The sequence below is a fragment of the Dasypus novemcinctus genome, chromosome 16, assembly GCF_030445035.2.
Source record: "Dasypus novemcinctus isolate mDasNov1 chromosome 16, mDasNov1.1.hap2, whole genome shotgun sequence".
Lineage (NCBI taxonomy): Eukaryota > Metazoa > Chordata > Mammalia > Cingulata > Dasypodidae > Dasypus > Dasypus novemcinctus.
In genome coordinates this window covers 9,298,682-9,307,757 of record NC_080688.1, presented here as the reverse complement: position 1 = coordinate 9,307,757, position 9,076 = coordinate 9,298,682, and the positions used below count along the sequence as shown (strand labels likewise).

General features: G+C 33.2%; 1 non-coding gene across 1 annotated transcript; it reads left to right on the top strand.

Moving 5' to 3' along the window:
• Positions 1-7,121: 7,121 nt before the first annotated feature.
• Positions 7,122-7,237, top strand: LOC111761617 (U5 spliceosomal RNA). Its single transcript, XR_002794930.1, has one exon. It is a non-coding gene; the product is annotated as a U5 spliceosomal RNA (small nuclear RNA).
• The last annotated feature ends 1,839 nt before the right edge of the window (positions 7,238-9,076 follow it).

The window sequence follows — 9,076 nt, the reverse complement described above, 5'->3', positions numbered from 1 at the left end:
AGGAGAACCAACCAGCGAGAAAGAAAGTGCAGCCTGCCCAGGAATGGCACCACACACACAGAGAGCTGACACAGCAAAATGACACAACAAAAAGAAACACAGATTCCCAGTGTCACTGGTAAGGATGGGAGCAATCATAGATGAACATGCACCAAGTCGACACAGAGAGAAAACAACTAGGTGGGCGGGAATGGGAGAGAAATAAATAAATAAAGACTTAAAAAATATACACTGGTAGGAGCAGATGTGGTTCAAGTAGTTGAACAAATATCTTCCATATGGGAGGTTCCAGGTTTGGTTCCCAGTGTTTCCTGGAAAACCAAAAAGCAACACAAGGTAAAACAAGCAAACAAACAAAAAACCTCAGGAAAGTCGATATGTCCCAGTGTTTGAGTGTCAGATTCCCATATACAAGGTCCCTTGTTCAAACAAAAGTCCCTGGCCCCTCAAAGAAAAATATACTGGAGGCATTTAAAAGCATACTCGAGGAAATAGTGGGGGTCCTGATGGCTCTGGAGATATCCAGACACTATAGACAGAGCTAACAGCTCAGGAGTTTGGCACTCAATCAGTGGACACTACTTTGGAATTTATGCTACCCTGTGAGATACACTTGGACTCTGTTGTGGTTTCCCTACACATGTTTCTTCTGTCCATTCTATTGGAATCTATAGCTAGTACTAGATTTGACAGGTTTATTATAAAAAAGGCACCAGCCTTGCAGGAAATATTAAAGGGAATGTTATAGCCTGAAAGAAAGAAAAGATAGGAGAAAGAGACTTGGAAGAGAGTCTAGAAATGAAAATCATATCACTAAAAGTGACTAAGTGTCAAAAGAATGGAGAAAATAAAACCTTACAGATAAAACCCAAAGGTCAAACTGGGTGAAATAAAAACTGTCTTTACAGTAAAACATTGACTATTATGGATTAAACTCTCCAATCAAAAGATACACACAAGGAGAATGGATACGAAAATATGAGCCATCAATATGCTGTATAGAAGAGATTTATCTTAGACCCAAGTATACCAAAATATTAAAAGTGAGAGATTGGAAAAAGATATTCTATATAAGCAGAAACCAAAAAATATATATAAATAAATAAAAGCTGGATTAGTCACACTTATTTCACATTTAATAAACTTGAAAAACAAAACTGTTATTAGAGACATGGAAGGACATTACATATTAGTAAAAGTGGAAATTAACCCAAAAGAAACAGCAATCATAAATGTATATACACATAACTAGTATGCCCCAAGATTCATGAGGCAAACACAGGCAAAACTGAAGTGAGAAATAGATATCTCTACAATAATTGTTGGAGACTTCAATACACCACTCTCAACTTTGGATATAACATCTTGGAAGAGGATTAATAAAGAAATAGAGAACTTGAACAATATAACAAGTGGACTAAACCTAAAATACATATACAGAACATTGCACCGCAAAACAGCAGAATATTCATTCTTGTCAAGTGCTCATATATCTTTCTCCAGGATAGACCATATGTTGTGTCACAAAGCAGAGCTCAATAAATTCATCAAGATAGAAATTATACAAACCACTTTCTCTGATCATAATGAATTAAAGCTGGAAATTGACAAGGAATAGAGAAAAGGAAAACTCCCAAATATATAGAAATTAAACAATACGCTCTTAAATATTCAGTGGGATAAGGGAGAAATTTTTAGAGAAATCAATAAATATCTCAAGATGAATGAAAATGAGAACACAACATATCAGAACTTAAAGGATGCAGAGAAGTTAGAGCTAAGAGGAAAATGTATATCCTCAGTGCGTACATTAAAAAAGAAGGAAGAGCTAAAATCAATGACCTAACAACACAACTGTAGGAACTAGTAAAAAAACAGGAAACTAATCCCAAAGCATGTAGAAGGAATGAAATAACAAAGATCATAACAGAAATAAATGAAATTTAGAACAAAAAAAAAGATTAACAAAAGCAAAAGATTATTTTTGAGATTAACAGTATCAACAAACCATTAGCTAAACTGACCAAATTAAAAAAAAAAGATGCAAATAAAAAAATTAAAATATGGAAACAGGGACATTATTACTGACACCACAAAAATAAAATAGATCATGAGAATATTATGAACACCTGTACACCAAATAACTAGAAAATATAAACAAAATGGAAAAAAAAATTCCTAGGAATGTATGAACAACCTACACTGACCCTCAAAGACAGAGAAGACCTAAACAAACCAATCACAAGAGATTGAAACAGTCATCAAAGAACTCCAAAAAATTAAAATCCCAGGACCAGATGGTTTCACAAGTGAGATCTACCAAGCCTTCAAAGAATATTTAATACAATCTCACTGAACCACTTCCTAAAGTTTGAAGAAGAAAGGTCCTAACAATCTCATTCTGTGAAATCACTATCACTCTAATACCAAAGCTATATATTTATAAAGAATATTGCAGACCCATTTTTGTAATGAATACAGAAGCAAAACTCAACAAAATTATTTGCTAATGGAATCAAACAACACATTAAAAGAATTATTCATCTTTATCAAGTCAGTTTTATACCAGGCATGCAAGGGTGGTTTAACACAAGAAAATTAATCAGCATAGTACACCATATCAATCAAAGAAGAAAAATCACATGATCCTGTTGATTGATGCAGAAAAAATATTTGACAAAATACAGCATTCTTTCTTGATAAAAATACTCCAAAAATAGGAATTGATGGAAACTTTCTCAACATAATAAAGGCCGTGTATGAAAAACCCTCAATTAACATTGTAGACAATGGTAAAAGATAAAAACTTTCCTGTTGCGATCGGGAATAAGACAAGGATGTCCACTGTCACCACTGTTTACAGCATAGTGCTTGTAGTTTGGCTGGAGCTAACAGGCCAAAAAAAAAAAAAAATGAAGATGAAAAGACAAGAAAAAAAGAATGAAAAACACATCCAATTTGGAAAGGAAGTTCAACTTTCACTATTCTCAGATGATATGATTCTATATCTAGAAAGCACTCCCCCCCCCCAAAAAAAAAGCCCTACAACAAAGCTGCTAGACTAATAAATGGTTTCAGTTCAGTGTCAGGATAGGAGATCAATATGCAAAAATCAATGATGTTTCTATACACTAATAATGCACAATATAAGAAGGAAATCGAAAAGAGAATTCCAATTACCATAGTGACTAAAAGAATCTAATATTTAGGAATAAACATAAGTAAGGATATAAAGCTCTTGTTCAGAAAACTATAATGCATTGCTAAAAGAAATTTTAAAGACCTGAATAATTGGAAGAATATTTCACTCTCATGGATTGGAAGACTAAATGTCATTAAAATGTCAATAATAACTACATTTGTATACATGTTCAATGCAACCACAATAAAAATTCTGCCATCGTGTTTTAGACAAATGGAAAACACAATTATCAAAATTATTTGGAAGGGTAATGGGCCATGTATAGCCAGTAACATCTTAAACAGGAAAAGTGAAGTTGGAGGACTCTCATTTCTGAACTCTAAATCATAATACCTAGCTACAGTAGTAAAAACAGCATGGCACTGGCATAAAGATAAACACATAGGCAAATGGATATGAATTAAATGGTTCAGAAACTGACACTCACATCTACAGTCAAGAGATTTTGACAAGCCTGTCCAACCCAAACAGCTGGCCAAAACAGTCTATTCAACAAAAGATTTTGGGAGAACTGGATACCAATGTCCGAAAGAAAGAGGACCCCTATCTCACACTTTATATTAAAAAAAATAACTAAAAATGGATTAAAGACCTACATATAAGAGCAAGAACTTTAAAGCTCCTAGAAGAAAATGTAGGAAAACCTCTTCAAGACCTGGTGGAAGGTGGTGTGTTCTTAAATCTTACACTGAATATACGAGCAATGAATGAAAATATGGATAAATGGAACAACTTTAAACTTAAACACTTTTGTGATTCAAAAGACTTCATCAAGAAGCTGAAAAAGAAAGCCACTCAATAGGAGAAAATATTTGGAAACCACATATCAAATAAGGCTTTGTTTTCCATTCTCTATAAAGAGATCATACAAGTCAACAAAAAATGAACATGGAATTCAAGTTAAAACTCAGCAAATATTTAAATAGACATTTCATCAAAGAGGAAATACAAGTGGCCAAAAAGTACATGAAAAAAATGTTCAATGTCACCAGCTATTAGGGAAATGTAAATGAAAATGGCAAAAAGAAATTGTCTCACACCACAAAGAAAGGCCATTATTTTTAAAAAATAAGAATAAGTACTGGAGAGGATGAGGAGAAATATGTATACTCCTTTCACTTCGGTGGAATTGAAAAACGGTGCAGCCTCTGTGCATGACAGTTTGGCAGTTCCTCAGGAAGCTAAATATAGAACTGCCATATGATCCAGTAATTCTTCTACTGTGGAAATTTCCAGAAGAACTGAAAGCTGTGATGTGAACAAATTTCTGCACACCGATGTTCATAGCGGCTTTATTCACAATTGCCAAAAGTTGGAAACAACCCCAGTGTCCATCAATCAATGTCACAAATACAGTACACACATACCTTGGAATAATATGCTGCCATAAGAAAAATGAAATTGGGATACGTATGGTAACATGGATGAATCTTGAAGACATTATATTAAGAGAAGCCAGACACAAAAGAACTAATATTGCATGGCCTCATTAAATATGAAATAAATACAAAGAATAGCAACATGGTGCTAAAACCTAGAATATAGTTTTTAGGAGATAAAAGGAGGGTGAAGAATGACTACTGATGCTTAACGTATGAAGTTTTAATTTACTTGACTGCAAAAGTGCAGAAATGAATATAGTTGATGGTAAAACATTATATTGGGTAGCATCTGGGTTATAATAGTGAGATTGTGTGTGAAAAAGGTAGTTTAGGGGTGTAAATGTCAAATGAAAGAAAAGTAGAGAATAATCTAGGGACTGAGTAACACAGTGATCCCAGAGTTGGATGGGAATTGTGGTTGGTGGTACAGATGCAACAGGGCCCTTCTGTTTGCAGATTGGTGAGAATGTGGAGAAGTATGGGAAATATAGTGTGACCTATGCAATGTGTTTAACAGAAATTCTGAAAATATTGCATCTGTGTCAAAGATGTACTGTGTTAATACTGGTGAGGTTTGAAATAAAGTGTGATAGATGTACACTAGGAACCATGGCTGGTGGTAATAGTCTGATGATATTATCTCAACATCAGTAACAAATGTTCCACCACAGTCTGGTATGTTGGTGAAGGGGTGTTGTATTGGAATTCTATACATGTGCATGATAGTTTTCTAAATTCACACCTTCTAAATTCACATCAAAAATAATAATAAGGTGATTTGGGGGAAAATATACCAAATATTAGATATGCACTAAAGAAAGTAATATTTTGATGATGTTATTTCATAATTTATAGGAAATATTTTGCAACAGTGCAGGTTGTTGTTGGTGGGTTGATGTGTGGGACTCCTGTATGATGTTGTGGATGCTTGTTTTGTAAGTTCTCAACTTTTACTAGATACTTATTTTTTTATGTATGTTCATGTTTAAATGATATACTTATTTTTTTAATGGGCAAAAGTATAGAATAGACATTTTTCCAATAAGTGTGTACAAATGGCTATAAAACAAGAACAAATTTCAGCATAATTATTTGTTATGTAAATAACAATGAAAATTATGAGTTATATTTTTCATACATTATAGCATGGCCATATTTTGGTGGAGAAGGCAAATAGGCGCAACCTCTGTGGAAAGCAGTTTGGCTGTTTTTCACAAAATTAACTGTAGAACTGCCATGTGTTGCAGCAATCCCACTACTAGGAATATATTTAGTAGAACTGAGAGCAAGGGTGCAAATTGACATTTACATGCCGATGTTCATAGCAGCATTATCCACAGTTGCTAAAAAATGGGAACAACGCAAGTATATATCAACTAATGAGAAGATAAATAAATAAAATATGGTATATATGTACAATGCAATAATACTTAGCTGTAAGAATAAATGAAGTTAGGATGTATATGACAACATGGATTAACTTTGAGGACATTATGTTGAATGAAATAAGTCAGAAATAAAAGTACAAATATTGCATGATCTCCATAATTTGAATTAAAAGTGATGAGACATTCCATGAAGTTAAACTATATATATGTAAATGTTACCAGGAGATAGAATGAGGATTGTAAAGGTGAAGCTGATGCACAAAGTATGTAGAATTTTTATAAGGTTGATTGTAAATATTTGAAAATAGATGCAGTTGATGGTAACACATTATAGTGAGTAAAAGTAACATGGAAGATTTATAAATGTCATAAATTTATAAATGTTCATATGTGTATATGTACACATATATGTATGTGTGTGTATATTTAGGGGTGTCCATACATATATGTGTGTACATGTGTATGTACATTTATACTACTCAAATGTAGGAAGAGATGAAATCAGGATGCATATGACAACATGGATTAACCCAGAGGACATATTGTTGAGTGGAATGTCGGACACAAAAGTGCAAATATTGTGTGGTCTCAGTAATATGAACTAAAATGCTGAGCAAACTCAAGGAGGTTTGCTGTACTGTACAGTACAGTTTACTAGAAATAGAATGTACTTTGAGAATTGGAGCTGATGTTTAATGTATTTAGAACTTTTATTATGGCTTATTTTAAATGTTTGGAAAAGAACAGAGTTGATGGTAATACATTTTAGTGAGTACAATTAATACTGATATTTTATACATGTGATTGTGGCTGAAAAGGTTACTCTGTGGATGAATTTCAATTGAAAGGAAGCTAGAGAATAATGTAAGGACTATTTAACAGTAATTTTGGTAGTGGATGAAGATTGTCATTATTAGTATAAAAATGTTAGTCCTTTACAAAGTTGTTAAGTATATGGTGACACATGGGAAAATTACAATTAATGTCACTGTATTAGTCAGTCAAAGGGATGCTTATTATTCTTTATTTGTACATAGATTAAAAAAAATTTGAAGAGGTTCTTACATACCCCATACCCCTCACACCCCACTCCTCCCACATCAACAACCTCTTTCATCATTGTGGCACATTGATTGCATTTTGGTGAATACATTTTGGAACACTTCAGATCATATAAATCTTTTGCCTTTTACTAAAGATTTCTGTGCAGAGCATGCATTTAAAACTTATTCTTACAAAAGTTTCAGTTCTTGTATACTTAGAGTAACTCTTACCTTAAATTTTGTAATATTTTAATCAGATGTCTTCTTATTTGGATTATGAGAATTAAAGTACCACTACTCCAACTATTAATGACCTTACATATACTATTGCCATTAATATTTGCACAGGTACTACCACACGTATTTCATTTTGATATCAGAAGCTTGTTTTGATGGTTAATTTATGATAATATACTTTATTCTAAACCCAAAGATAGTACTATGCTAATTTACTTTGTCAAGAAAGTATTATTTTAAAAAGTCTGGCTTCTAACCAAAATTCTATGCAAGATCTTTCAGTCGAACCATAAACAATTGTAAGGGCTTTCCCTGTGAATCTCATGGAGGAAATCTGTGCTTCCTTTAAAAAACGTGGTGTAGTCAATGCAGTACTATCTCTGGAAAGAATTGTATTCAGGGACCCACCCTCTCCCCTTTTCAAACCAGGTTCATGCATTTTCCTATTTTCACTTCACTTATGTATTTGAAAACATTTTTTCATAGCTCCCTAAAATGAAAAAATGAGTTTGTTAGAATTAGTGTAGTAGATTGTTCAATATCCATTAATTACTCTCATTTGTGCATTCCTGTCCCTTTGTCAAGTGGCTTTACTTTATCTCCCATCCAAAGGTATACTTTTCTTCTCCTTGCATGTGGGCTGGCCTTGTGATTCTTATTGACCAATAGAATGTTTTAGAAAGTACGTAGTGTAAGTACTGGAGTGCACATTCTAGGCTTTCAGAGACCAGATAGCTTCCAAATTCATTTTCTCAAAATAATATGATGAAACTACAATGCTGTGAAGAAATGTGGCATGCAAAAATATTGGTGTACTTCTGATGGGGTAATGCACATAACCCTTGTATGATGTTATGCATGTTTGTTTTGTAAGTACACAACTTAACTACACACTCATTGTTTTTGTATGTTCAAGCATGAATATATACTTTAATTAAAAAAAACAACATATGAGTGAAAAGATCAAGTCTTAGCCAACAGGAACTTTGAGTTACATGTGTGAGACCATCTTAGGTCCTGCAGCACAGCCTGTTCATCCTCCAAATACACTTTGTCATATTAATAAAGCCCAATGGAAACTTTGCAAATATACAGAATCATGTGGAACAATTTTTTTTTTTAGATTCTAGGTTTTGGGGTGATTTTTTCGGCAGTGTTACAGGTAATGAGGAATGTTATGTACTTTAGTTTATTTTGCAAAACACAGTATATTGCTCTTGTGATAGATTCCCTACAATTCAAAGTAACATGCATATAAAAAATTCATAGGGACAGGTCCTGGCATATGAAAGTAACTATTTCACATTTGTTTTGAATTGTGGGCCCTGGTAGGAATCCCAAAAATGACTTTCAGGAGAAATGTCTTTGTGTTTTAGAAGGAACAGCATATAGAAGTTGTCATCCCAAAATTTTTATAGAAATTACAAGACTGAACATGACACCTCTAAGTGAAACACTAAAAACATACTCTATTAATTCTATCTTAACTATTTATAAACAGGTAAATATCTGTGTTGTGCTTATAAACTGAACAAGGAGCACCTTAAGGAACAAGCACTATTCATTAATATAAGGACTTTTTACATTCACAAACATTGTTTAATATCCTACACAATTAAATTGAAGTTGACAATTTTTAAAGTTAAAAGATTCATTTTATCCCTTTAACTTAAGGTTTAACTTAGAATATTTTATTGATCCCCCTTTGCCTTGGAGCCTCATGCTTCAGATCTGGTTGTGTACACTCTAATTTCGATCTCTAATTTTAACTCCTAAGCACTTTGAGGCTGAGGATGTTCCACTATATTCTTCAGTGAGTTCATG